This window comes from Echinops telfairi, unplaced genomic scaffold (assembly GCF_000313985.2).
Source record: "Echinops telfairi isolate 266 unplaced genomic scaffold, ASM31398v2 ScPeMD7_31;HRSCAF=116, whole genome shotgun sequence".
NCBI classification, from domain to species: domain Eukaryota; kingdom Metazoa; phylum Chordata; class Mammalia; order Afrosoricida; family Tenrecidae; genus Echinops; species Echinops telfairi.
In genome coordinates, this window is record NW_022103928.1 from 22,802,326 (window position 1) to 22,815,945 (window position 13,620).

The 13,620-nt window shown below is 40.7% G+C and overlaps 1 protein-coding gene across 7 annotated transcripts in view; it reads left to right on the top strand.

The window, feature by feature from the left end:
- Window positions 1–13,620, top strand: part of CFAP20DC (CFAP20 domain containing) — a 277,597-nt gene that overhangs the window by 95,726 nt on the left and 168,251 nt on the right. The window lies entirely within an intron of this gene.

Sequence of the window (13,620 nt, forward strand, 5' to 3'; positions counted from 1 at the left end):
TAGACCAAGAGGTAGTCTTTCAAACTAAACAAGGGGATACTGCACAGTTTAAAATCAGGAAGGGTGTGCCTCCGGGTTGTATCCTACCACTACATTTATTCAATCCGTATACTGGGTAAATAATCTGGAACGTTGGACTGTATGAAGTCTGAACGTGGCATAAGGGTTAGAAGAAGGCTCTTGAACAACCAGTGATATTCAGATGGCCACTGCAAGTGGAGACTGGAAGCATTTATTGATGAAGACGGAAGGCTACAACCTTCCATATGCATCATAACTTAATGTAAAGAAAATAAAAATCTTCATAATTGGACTCATAGACAAAATCATGATAAAATGAAAAAATATTGAAGTTGTCACAGATTTCATTTTACTTGGATCCTCACTCAGTGTTGAATCAGCACTCAAGAAATCAAACGATGTATATTATTACCTTGGGCAAAGCTGCTGCAAAAACCTCTTTAAAGTCGTCTTTACAGGATATCACTTTGAGAACGTGTGGGCCTGACCCAAATCATAGTTTTTGTAATTGCCTCATTTTCATGTAAAGGTTAAGACATAAATAAGGAAGACCAGGGAATATGCATTTGGATTATGGTACTGACAGAGAGTACTGAAAGTGCTATGGATTACTAGAAGAACAAACAAATCTGTCTTAGATGGAGTATACCCAACATGCTCCTTAGGATGGAGGGAGATGAGATTTCATCTCATGTACTTTGGACATGTTAACAGGAGAGACTGGTCTCTGGTAAAGGGAAGCATGATTGGTAAAGTGGAAGGTCAGTGAAAAGCAAGCAGTCCCTCACCAATGTAGATTGACACAACGACTGTGTCAAGGGGCCCAAACATAGCAATTGTGAGGATGGCCGAGGACAAGGCAGTGTTGCCTTCTGCTGTGATATGGCTGACTTGAGTTAGAGCCTACAGCACCTACAAGCAACTATAATTATCAGAGTTTGTATGGTGTTTTATAGTGATAACTGAAAACACTGAACTTGTTCTGAGTAGTAAGAAAATCTGCTTTCAAAGCCAGATATCTTCTTTATTGGAAAGTGATTAGCTGTAATGGTGATATTCAGTTCCACAGAATAGTCAATTAACTGGGAGAAAAAGAGAAAAGCATTCTTAGCCCTAAGTATGAAAGTACCTGATGTTTTATTTTCTAAAAGGGTGAATTCCTCCACAATTTATGACAAATTGTGTACTTGGTGAGGTAGAAGAGTGGGTGGTGCATGAGCACCATAATTTGAATTCTCATCTTGATGCTCGATATAGTGGTTTCTTTAAGTAGTCAGCCTAACCCAACCACGTGACTGTCGCTGCCCTAAGGGAAAGAGAAAGCTTAGTGCATTACAGCTGACAAATTAATTAGTAGTGTACATCTGGAAGAGCATTATCTGATCTTTGTAAAGCACGTCACAGTTTCTCAAATGTTTTCATGAGTACTTCCTACCACAATGGAAGGGCAGATGTTATTGTCTCCAATTTATGGGTGAGGGAATTGAGACTGGAGTGGTTGACACTTGTGTTTAATAAAGATGTGAAAATGATTGGCATTCCATAGCAATTGTGAGGATGGCCGAGAATACTACCATGAAACTTGGGTGTTTTATAGTAATAGAATAGAAAACAGAATTCTTATTCCTTCCTCTGTGATTCTCCTAAATTCCCAGTTTTACCTAACGTAATGAGAATGAGAATACTACCATGAAACTTGGGTGTTTTATAGTAATAGAATAGAAAACAGAATTCTTATTCCTTCCTCTGTGATTCTCCTAAATTCCCAGTTTTACCTAACGTAATGAGAATGAGAATACTACCATGAAACTTGGGTGTTTTATAGTAATAGAATAGAAAACAGAATTCTTATTCCTTCCTCTGTGATTCTCCTAAATTCCCAGTTTTACCTAAAGTAATCAATAATATTACCTGAATTAGTAATCACTCTCTTATAAAAGAGAGAGAGAGAGAGATTATTCACAAGCCATAACATTCACCTCTAAAAGTATTTAATCTGGTGAGGTTTAGTATAATGGTTAGAGTTGTACAGCAGTTACCACTGTGCAATTTTGGAATATTTTCATTATCCCAAAATGTGAATCCACATTCCTCCCTACCCCATCTCCCTTCTTCTCAGTCGAAAATAAAGTTTTCAAGGTTCACCCATGTTACAGCATCTCTCAGTGGTTCATTTCTTCGTATGCCTGGATAATCATTCATTTTATGGATAGACTATATTTACTTTATTCATTTTTCAGTTGATGGACACTTGGGTTGTTTCCACTTTTTGAGTATCACATATAAATAATGTTGCTGTGAACATTCATGTGCACATGTTTGCACAGACATATGTTGCCGGTCCTCAGATAGATACTTGGGAGTGAAGTTGGGCCACAGTGAACTCTAAAGTCAAACTTCTGAGAAGCAGTCAAACAGTGTTCCCCAGTGACTGCCATACCATTTTACAGTCTCACCAGTGATGGACAAGGCTCTCAATTTCTCCACGTACTAGCCACCACTTGCAGTTTTATTGTGTTTGTTTTCATTTCACCCGCGCTAATTTGTGTGGAATGCTATTTCATTGTGTTGGTTTGTGTTTTCCTCCTGGCTTATGGTCTTGAGCACCTTTTATGTGCTTATTGTCTATTTGGACATTATCTGTAGAGAAATATCTACTCCATTCTTTTTTCCATTTTTACCTGGGAGTCCTTTTCCTATTGAGTGGTATGAATTCTTTGCAAGAGCTTCAAGGGTAAACAATGCCTCTAATTGTTTTGGGAGAATGCTATAGGAAAAAGACTTTTCACACTTTCCAACCAAAACTCACTGTCTTAGAGTCAACTCCGACTCATAGTGACTCTACAGGACAGAGTACAACTGCCACCTTTGAGTTTCCGAGATGATAACTCTTTATGGGAGTAGAAAGCCTAGTCACTTCCCATTGAAGTAGCTGGTGGTTTTGAACTGTTGGCCTTGTGGTTAGCAGTCCAACAAATAAGCCCTAAGCAGCCCAATGTTTAACCAGTACGCTGCCAGGGCTCCTTTCAAGTGGGATTTCCCAAGGAATCACCTCAGGTAAAGGAATGACAAGCCTCTAGCAAGGAGGTTTGAAGAGCATGAATGTTGATATTAACATAAAATTGTATGTATAAAATAACTATTCAGGGTAAAGTAATTGTTACATGTGTTTTAATAAGCATCTAAAAGTCTTAGGTATTAGAATTACTGCTTTTATCTTATCATGAGCTACAAAATCCTCAGTGAATTTCAATGTCAGCAAAAGGGATCTCAGAACAAAGAGTGGCATACATAACAGCCCTGGGTGACTGAAAGCACCGGAAGAATGTGTGCCGCACCCCTTCAACGGACTTCCCATTTCAGTCTACACCCACCGCACCTGCTCGAAGCATTTATTTTACAGTCTCACTGTGCCCTTGCAATTAGATGGCATTACATATCACTGAAAATATACCTTTAAATTTGGTCATTTTTAGGCCTTGAGGAGCAAAAATAATAGTAATACTAATAAAGCTCATATTGGCTGAAAGAACAAATGATTCTAATAAACGAACCAAATTGTCAGAAGTCTGACATGAGCTTCTGCGAGTTCATTCTAACCTGAAGTGAACACTCACAATTGGATGCAAATGATTGTACATTCCGGAGACCAGTAGTGGGTAATCTGAACAGATGAGTTTATCTACAGTCTTGGATAGTTGCTACCATTTACTCAAATTCTCACTTAGATTGCCATTGTAGGGGGGAAAATTGTCAATCAAAAAGGAAGATATAAAAGTGAATTGGAAATTGAGTTGCAAAGTAATTTTACTTTCAAATGATTTGCAAATGTCGATGTGAAGTTCGAAATGAATGTTGTTAATGACCATAGCTGGGAGAGTTATACACCTGCTGATTACTAGAATATTATTATAAATGAGGTTGATTTTCCTGTTGACTACCCCATTTTTTCTCAACATGGTCTCATTATTTTGTCTATCACATGGCTGACCCTTAGCTAGGAAGGCTCACTTACGGACATAAGAATGTATGAACTCATATATGGTTTAAGTGCACGAGAAGTAATGCCAGCATTGCTCGTCTTTTTCTGCTTTGCTAGGTCACAGGAGGTTTCAGATGGGGAAAACCAAGCCTACATTACAAGTGAAGAGCTGTTTTACAAGCAGCCGTCTTTACAGCAACTAAATTGTCCCCAAAAAAGCGCATAAGCATAATGAAGCTTTTAAGTAGTCACACATATGCATTTATATTCTCTCTCATGAATGACTAATTTTAATTTTTTTAAAGTCGCAATTCAGCTTGCTTTCAAAACCTTTTAAGCTTATCACATGCTTCCCCTGCCCTCAAAAAACCAACTATTCTTGATTATGGAATAGGGAAGGTTTGCATATTTATTTTTGCAGAAACAGTAGAGTAAGTTCTTATTACCATATGGATGGCTCAGCCCTAACACTTTTGTCCTCAGCTGGACAGAGATCATTTAGAAATTCTTCCACAGCTCAGAGCCATGACAGTTGTTAGACTAACTGAGAATACTTTTGTGGAAATTGAAACCTGACCTCTGCACGGGCAAAGCTCCTACTGGATCCGTAGTAGTGTGGCTCCTGTTGAGCTTTGGAGACAAACGCAGTACCGCTCTTCTTCATAAATGGATTATATAGAAAGTGCAGTAGTGAAGGAATTGGTTTTCCCTTTGGGTGTCATGTGGTCTTCTGTAGTATCCTGCTTAGAAGGCTCTTCTCTCAGATGTCTTCCTGGTTCCTACCTTCTCTTACTCAACTCTTTGCTCAAATGGCCCTTTATCTAGGAAGTTTTCCCTAAATATATTTGCTAAAATAACACTTCCTAGCACTGTCACCATGTCCTACTCTATTTTTGCTTTGTAGACCTTATTGAGAGCTGTCCTATTGTATGTATGCTGGCTTATAGGGATAGTACTGCTCTCACTGCCTCCAGGACACATGTGGGGTGAGGGGCAGGCCTTTGCTATATTCTTTATAGTATCCCCAATATCTCTTCACATGGTTGGCAGGAGGAGGCCCTCAGTAAGTGAATGAGCTAACGCATGACTCCAGTAGAACTTCCACAAATGTTCCCAATGAACCGCAAAGCTTCACGCGTCGGTCTGTGAGAGTCCTGTAATAACCACGATGGCGTCTTAGCCCTCGGAGAGCTCACAGTCCACACATCTGTACACAACAGCTTACAACAAGGGCACCCCGAAGCACTGCGAGAGGTTGATCCATAACCCTACTGAGGTCTCCTTTTAAGGATGGAGGCAGTAGAAGATTATGTAAGCGTGTAAAGACCAAAAGCCAAATCCACTGCCGTCTAATTGATTCTGACTTACGGAGACTCTACGACAGAGTAGAACTGTTCCATAGGATTTCTGAGACTATGGAACAGCCTCGTCTTTATCCCAAAGAGTGGCCGGTGGGGTTTGAACTGCTGACTTGGCACTTAGCAGTTCACTCTGCCGCCAAGGCTCCTTTACCATGTATAAACCAAATCCACTGCCAACGAATGGATTCCAGCTCGTAGTGACGCTTTATAGGGTTTCTAGGATTGTAAACCTGTAAGGGAGGAGATAAGTTCATATTTCAGTCTTTTGAATATTAAAATCCCAAAATATGAAGGAGTCACTAAAACAGTCCAAAGCTATGCAAGCGGATGATGGTCAGGAGCTCTATAGAACTCCCGGAGTGCCATGCACTGTCCTGCGCCCTTTCCACATATTCATTTATACAGTCCTTACAACAATCTATTGATATTTTATTTTCTACATCTCACAAATGAAGAAACTGAAGCACAAGACAAATAACTTGCCCAATGTCACATAGGTAAAGAGGAGTGAAACCAAGATTCAAACCCAGAAATTTTGGCATCTAAATTATTGCTTTTAGTGGTTATATGTTGGACTGCGATCCACGCGATCAGCAGTTTGAAACCATGGGGCTTTCAGCTTTCATTAACAATCTAAGTCTTGGGGGCAGTTCTGCCTTGTCCTATATGGTCACTGTGAGTCAGCATTGACTTGGTGGCAGTGAGTTTAGGTTTGGGCTTTCTTTTTTTTAATCTTTTGGCATATTTCCTCTCCAGTTGGTAATGACATGGAGCTCTGTTGGCTTAGCGCGTGGCGTTCGTCTGCTAACCCATCAGCTCCGATATGGGAGAAAGGTGAGGCTGTCTGCTCCTGTAAAGACTTGCAGTCTCAGAACTCTGTGGAGTGGTTCTTCTCTGTCCGTATGATTGTTCTCTGCCAGCATTGCTTCAACAGCTCTTGGTTCTTTGTTGTTCTTGTTATGGATAATGATCAGTATAAGGCAGTAATGTATCATTCTAAAGCAGCAGCAGGATCAGTATTTGAACAGTTAAAGCAACCTATGAAGCAATTGATGGTGAATTTTTAGTTGTCTTTTTCAAAATCGCAAAATGTCTACCCTTGTCTGCCTCTGCATGTACACACTTGGAACTTGATAAATTGCTAAGCATTTTCAGACCGTCGATCTTATTTTGTGGGATTCAGAATGAGAGATTGCTTTTAAATCTAGTTATGTGCATTTGAACACCAAATCCTAGTAACCCTTTTAAACTCATTTAGACCTTTACTAGAAAGTGGTAGAACTGAGAGTCTATGGGATTGTGTGTTACTCACCATGGGAAAAAAATAAAAGATTTGCATATTTGCATCAGTTTATAGCCCATAAATTGGACTCTAGCCACTGACCTAGAACACCAAGGTGAAATGAAAAAACTTAATTAGTCATAGAGGTCAAAAAGCATGCTGTGGCAAAGCAAAGAAAGATGTGATTCTTTTTAATTTGGAGACCTGAGACGTTTTCAAGGGGGAGGTGGTATTTCAATCCAAACTGTGATGGACGAGTATAATTTCCTTTGGCATTCTAAGGAGAAGGGGCTTTCCAAGGGAAATACATGAGCAAAGCCATGAAAAGATGCAAGGAGAGGGCATGTTTAAGCAGCAAGCATGTTGGTACTATCATGTACACCAACTTCCACAGCCCACTTCCACGTCCCCTAGGCCACTTTCTGATTGCAGCTGCAGCTACGATGGACCCTTCATTGCAGACTTGCTTAGACACTCCGTTCCACATCCCGTGCATCCTAGGACCATCTTTGATTCTGTAGGAAACCATTTCACCCACAGGCATGGCTAACCTGGAAGTAATGGTAGAATTCTCATCTTCCATGTGGGTGAACTGGTTTGAAGTCCCCGCAACTGTACCTCAAATGCAGTCACTACCCACCTGTCAGTGGAGGCTGGCATGTTATTACCAAGATGAACAGGTTTAAGTGTACTTTGCCAATGAAGACATTCTAGGAAGGCAGTCCTGGTGCTCGCCTTCTAAAATCCAGCCAATAAAAACTCTATGGATCACCAAAGTCTAATCCACAACCCATCGTGGAGACATTGCAGGACCAGGCAGGTTTTCATCCCGTTGTGCATGAGGTCACCATGAGTCAGGGGCCAATTTGGTGCCCCAGAGGTAATCTTCAACCTTTCACTGGAGGACCTGGGAGTCCAAGGCTACGTGCCCCCTTTTCGGCAGAGGACAGCTCTGCAGAGGACAGTTCTGTGGGGTGTTCTTTTCTATTTCTCCAGAGATGCAAGTAGAACAGAGCCCATGCAGCCGAGAGCAGTGTTCTTGAGAGTGCATCCTTAGACTGCCTTAGCCTCCTTTGCTGTCTGTCTGTCTCTCTCTCTCTCTCTCTCTCTCTCTCTTACACGTCATGGTGCCCTTTCCCAAGCAAACTACTTTCACCCACATCCTTATCTTAGATTATGTTTTTTGTGGGTGTACTTCTTAAAGACTCTGTACAACACAGTGAAGTAAGGATATGAGATAGCACAAAGGATCAGCGTGTCAACAGACTCTGAAGAGTCAGAGACCTAAGCCAGCACTGACCTTCATTAAAAATTTCAAGGATCCATGTTGTGAGGCCAGATGAAATCTAAAGGGGTCCAGGGCTGCCATATCTGCTCTCTGGCCCTTTCCAAAGTCACCTTGACCCAAATTTAACAGATGAGCTCCCTTAGCAGTGCCTGTGGGAATATCCCTCACCCACAGGGAGCTGTTCCAGTCATTTGATGCATTTGGAGTTTATGGTCTACTTTCCAGGAGCTGTGGCCCATAAATCCATGGAATCTAGGTTTGTTTGCCATAAACAATACTAGGCAGAATAGTCCTATGAAAGAAGCATTCCGAAAGGACTCTCCTCTAATGAATACCATTATTATATTTCCTAGGATGTCAGTCATTCACATGTTTACAAGGAGCTTTGGCTGGTTACCTTACTTTCCTGTGATATTCTTCAGTGCAAAGCGAGAAGGGATTGCAGGTTTAGTAAGCAAGCAACCTTTCAAAAGCAGAGTCGGGCAACTACCATCCTCTTTAATTGTCAATAGGCTTACCAATAATTTATCATTATTCCACCCTCTGTATCTTTTAGACCCCTTACTAGCTATGAGACTTTGAATAAATTGCTTAAAGTCTCTAAGACACTCACTGAATTGGTAAGATGTGAATATTAATTATTTTTCAAAGAATTATTGCAAGGACTAAATAACACTGATGAAATCATGTCTGTTTTGAACATGGTAGGGATTTAGATGTTGCTATCTCTTTTCATTTCCCATCCCTTCTAACTGGTGCTGTAGCTTTGATATCCTCTCCCACTTAAAGTGTCTGAGTCCCTCATGTTTAGACTCCAAGCACTGATGTATTTCCTTCATATCTTAATTTAACCAGAGAGGGAAGTTATCTTCTCAGTTCAATGGCTCCTAGCAATTAACATACTTACACAACAAGAGTTTGTCTGGAGAACAAGCATTTTGTCCCAAGTGGCTGTGGGATGGAAGTTGAACAGAAGAGAACTGTTGTCAATGACGGACGTGCCAAGGATGGGGCCGAAGGCACTTGAAATGTGACTGAGGAGGAGCTGCCTTTTCAAAGTAGAGTGTACCATGGTGATGTAAATGGAGTCAAGCCTGTGGGAGTGGAGCCTTTGGGATCTTCATTTGCCGATGGGGCACAACTCAATGTGAAAAGAAATAGCTGCCCAAAAATCTACTAATTGGAACTTGCAAGAAACAAAATAAAAATCGAGGAAAATTGGAAGTCATCAAAAATGAAATGGTAGGCATGAAGATCAAGACCGATAGATAGTGAGCTGAAATGAACTGGGATTGGCCATTTTGAATCAGAAAATCACATGGTTTATTATGCCAGGACTGACACAATCAAGAGGAATGGCATTTCATTCGTTATCAGAAAGGATACTTCAAGGTCTATCTTGAAGAACAGTGATGTCTGCGATAAGATTGTATCTATCCACCTTCTAGGAAATCCAATCAATACAACTATGACTCAAATTTATGCACCATCACAAAAGCTAATGATGAGCAAATTGAAGAATTCTGCCAACATCTTCAGTTGGAAATTGATCAAACATGCTATCAAGGTTCATTGATTATTATTGGCAATTGGAATGCAAACGTTGGAAACAGAGGAGTGAAAAGTAATTGGAAAATATGATCTTGGTTATAGAAATGAAGCTCGAGATTCCATGATAGAATTTTGCAAGACCAACGACTTGTTCATGGCTAATACCTCTTTTCAATAACCCAGACAGTGACTATACATATGGGCTTCTCCAGATGGAATACATAGAAATCAAATGGACTACATCTGTGGGAAAAGACAGCAGAGAAATGCAATACCAGCAGCTGAAACTAAGCCAGGGACTGACTGTAGAACAGACCATCAATTGCTCAAATGTATGTTCAGGTTGAAGCTGACGAAAAATAAGTTCATGAGCGTCAAAATACGTTTGACCTTGAGTATGTCCCACCAGAACTTTGAGAACATCTCTAGAACACATTTGATGCATTGAATACGAATGACAGAACACCTGAGAGCTGTGGGAGGACATCAAAAACATCACTGCTGAATGAAGTCAACGAGCTGAATAGAGCATTTCAAGGGGCAGTTTGAGAAGACAAAATCAGATATTACAATGAAATATTCAAAGACATTTGACTAGAAAAACCAAAAGGGAAGAACACGCTCAGCTTATCTTAAACTGAAAGAACAAAAGAAAAAAATTCAAGCCTGGAGTTGCAGTATTAAAAGATTCTGTGGGCAAAATATCGAATGATGCAAAAGGCATCATTCAATCAAAAGAAGATGGAGAAGGCACACCGAGTCACTGTACCAAAAAGAACTGGTTGACATTCAACTAGGCCAGGAGGAAGCATACGAACTAGAACAATGACTGAAGGAAGAAGTTCAAACTGCGCTGAAAGTATTAGCCGAAAAACAAGGCTCCTGGTATTGATGGAATACCGATTGAAATGTTTCAGCAAGCTGATGAAGCACTGGAAGCACTTACTAGTCTATGCCAGGAAATTTTGAAGACAGTAACTTGGCTCACTGACTGCAAGAGATCATTATTTGTACCCATTCCAAAAAAAAGATGATTCAACAGAATGTGAAAATTATAGAGCAATATCACATGCAAGAAAAATTGTGCTGCATTTCAGTGGGTTGTTGTATACCCCCCTCCCACCCAACTCTACCCCCATGTGCTCATCCCACTTCAAAGATCATTGCTGCCTTAGGGTAAATGTGATGTCACATTTACACGTACATGTTAGTGTAATGCTGCAGTCTCACTTCTGCATTTTGAATGCTCTCTTCTCTTTTTAATCATTTTATTAGGAGCTCATAAACTCTTATCACAATCTATACATACATCAATTGTGTAAAACACATTTGTACATTCATTGTCCTCATCATTCTCAAAACATTTGCTCTCTACTTAAGCCCCTGGCATCAGGTCCTCATTTTTCCCCTCTCTCCCCGCTACCCCCTCCCTCATGAACCCTTGATAAATTATAAATTTTTATCTTGTCATATCTTGCCCTGTCCAACGCCTCCCTTCACCCACCCCTCTGTAGTCCGCCCCCCATGGAAGAGATCACATGTAGATCCTTATAATCAGTTCCCCCTTTCCAACCCACCCTCCCAGTATCGCCACTCCCACCGTTGGTCCTGAAGGGATCATCCGCCCTGGCTTCCCTGTGTTTCCAGCTCCCATTTGTACCAGTGTACATCCTTTGGTCTAGCCAGACTTGCAAGGTAGAATTGGGATCATGATAATGGGTGGGGGTGGGAGGTCCGAGCATTTAAGAACTAGAGGAAAGTTGTATTTTTCATCATTGCTACATCGTACCCTGACTGGCTCGTCTCCTCCCAGAAACCCTTCTGTAAGGGAATGTCCAGTGGCCTACAAATGGGCTTTGGGTCTCCACTCCGCACTCCCCCCATCATTCACAATGGTAAGTTTTTTTGTTCTGATGATGCCTAGTACCTGATCCCTTCGACACCTCGTGATCACACAGGTTGATGTGCTTCTTCCATGTGGGATTGAATGTTCTCTTATTGTGGGTGGAATGACTTGATGGATTTTTAAGTGCATTTGTGGCATTATATAGTACAGATAAAAGAGATGTGTTTTAGGTCTGGGGCCAACTCTGATTTTTACTATACCTTTTAACCAGTCTGCTGCTCTGGAGAAAGATGAGGCTTTCTTCTCCTGAAAGATTTACAGCCTTGAAAACCCAAATGGGCAGTTCCACTCTGTCCGATAAGGTTGCTGATGACAGTGGGGTTTTTTTGTTTGCTTCTGGGGGTTCTAATTCAGCATAAAACTGTTAAACCATTATGCAGTTTTCAACCTAAAAAGCATCAGGAATATCTCCTTTACAGTTTTCCCAGGAGCAAAGATGGTCCTACCATGGCACTACCAACCCCCAAAGCAAACAAGCAAGCATATGATTAAGAATATAGACACTGGAAGTTAGCCATTGTGGGCTCAAATCCAGACTCTGCTTGATATCTTGCTTTGAACAAGTCACTTAATCTTTCTAAACTTTAGTTTCCAGATCCGTAAAATGGAGAGGATCTCTTGTCAGGGTTACGGGGCGATTAAATGAGATTATACATCAAGCCACAAACCAGACTCACTGCTATCGAGACAATGCTGACTCTAGCGACTTGGGGGTTTCCGAGACCGTAACTGTGTACAGGAGCAGAAAGCCCAGTCTTTCTCCCGCAGAGCTGTTGGTGATTTCAAACTGCTGACCAAGCAGATCACAACTCAACGCATAACTACTACACCACCACATAAAATGCTTAATATAGTGCTGGCATATGGAAAATGTTCAAATGGAAGTGATTTTCAAATATTTTTAAAGACACCATTAAGAAAATAGGCAATAAAATTTTTATAATAGATGTATCTGACAATATGCATCCAAAAATACCTAAAAAGTCCTTGCAGTTGAATAATAATAAAACAATCCCTTATGAAACTGAGGAAAAGATTTGACAGACACTTCACACAAAAATATACCAGTAATATACAAAAATATACAATCGACTTTAGACGGGAAGGCCAGCATGGGCAGGAACTAGTAGCCTAGGGGGGCAGAAGAGGTAGAAAGGGTAGTTAAAAGATGAGACATGCAGAGGTAAAGAGTTTACAAATGTATTCTTTATAAAAGGCAGTTATTCTCAGGCACACTGCTATCAGGTCGATTCTGACTCCTAGAGAGTGTATAAGACAGGGCAGAAGCGGCCCTGCTAGTTTCCTAGACCGTTTATAGGAATAGAGTGCTCCTTTCTCCCGAGGAGCAGCTGGTGGTTTTGAACTGCTGACCTTGCAGTTAGCAGCCCAGCTCATCATACACTATACCACTAGGAGTCTTAGAGCATCCATATTCAACTCTATATGATAAATGGACATTATAAAAAGAAACAGTTATGGTCTCTTTCACTGTTAGGCTCAATTTTATGTAAGAGCAATGTACAGATTTTAACGTACCATCTCATGTGTTGGGATAAAAGGTGTACATCCATTTAAACACCATCCTAATTTAGAGAACATTTCCATCATCTTCTGAGAAAGTTCTAGCCCCTTTTAGTGAAGCCTCATACTCACATCCCTTGTTTTGGTTTCTGTCATCACAGAAATGTGAAAGAATCTCAAATCTTTTTGCCTGTTCTTGAAATTCTTAGACATCAGGTAGTATAGAATATATTCTTTGTGACAGACTTATGTCACTTAATGTAATGCTTTTGAGATTCTTCCATGCTCTACTATGCACCCAAGAGGTTTTTGTTCAGTTGGCTTTTCTGTCTAAAGTCGATTGTTTCTGGGTTTCCTCTAGCTTGGTCTCTTACTCGGTTCTTCATTCTACGTAGGATTATTATTGTTATTAAGTGCCATGGAGTCGGTTCTGAACCATACAACCCTCTGCACAGCAGACCGAAACAGTACCTGGTCCTGCGCTTCCCTCACAATTGTTGTTAAGCCCATGGGTGTAGCCACGGTGCCGATCCATATTCTAGGAGGCCTTCCTCTCCTTTGCTGTCACTCTACTTTAAGAAATATATAGAATCTGGAAAAAAAAAAAAAAAGAAATATATAGAATCTGGGGTCCTATAGGCTGGAAGATAAACAAGGGACCATCTAACTGAGAAACATCAAAGCCCACGTGGAAGAAACACACCAGCC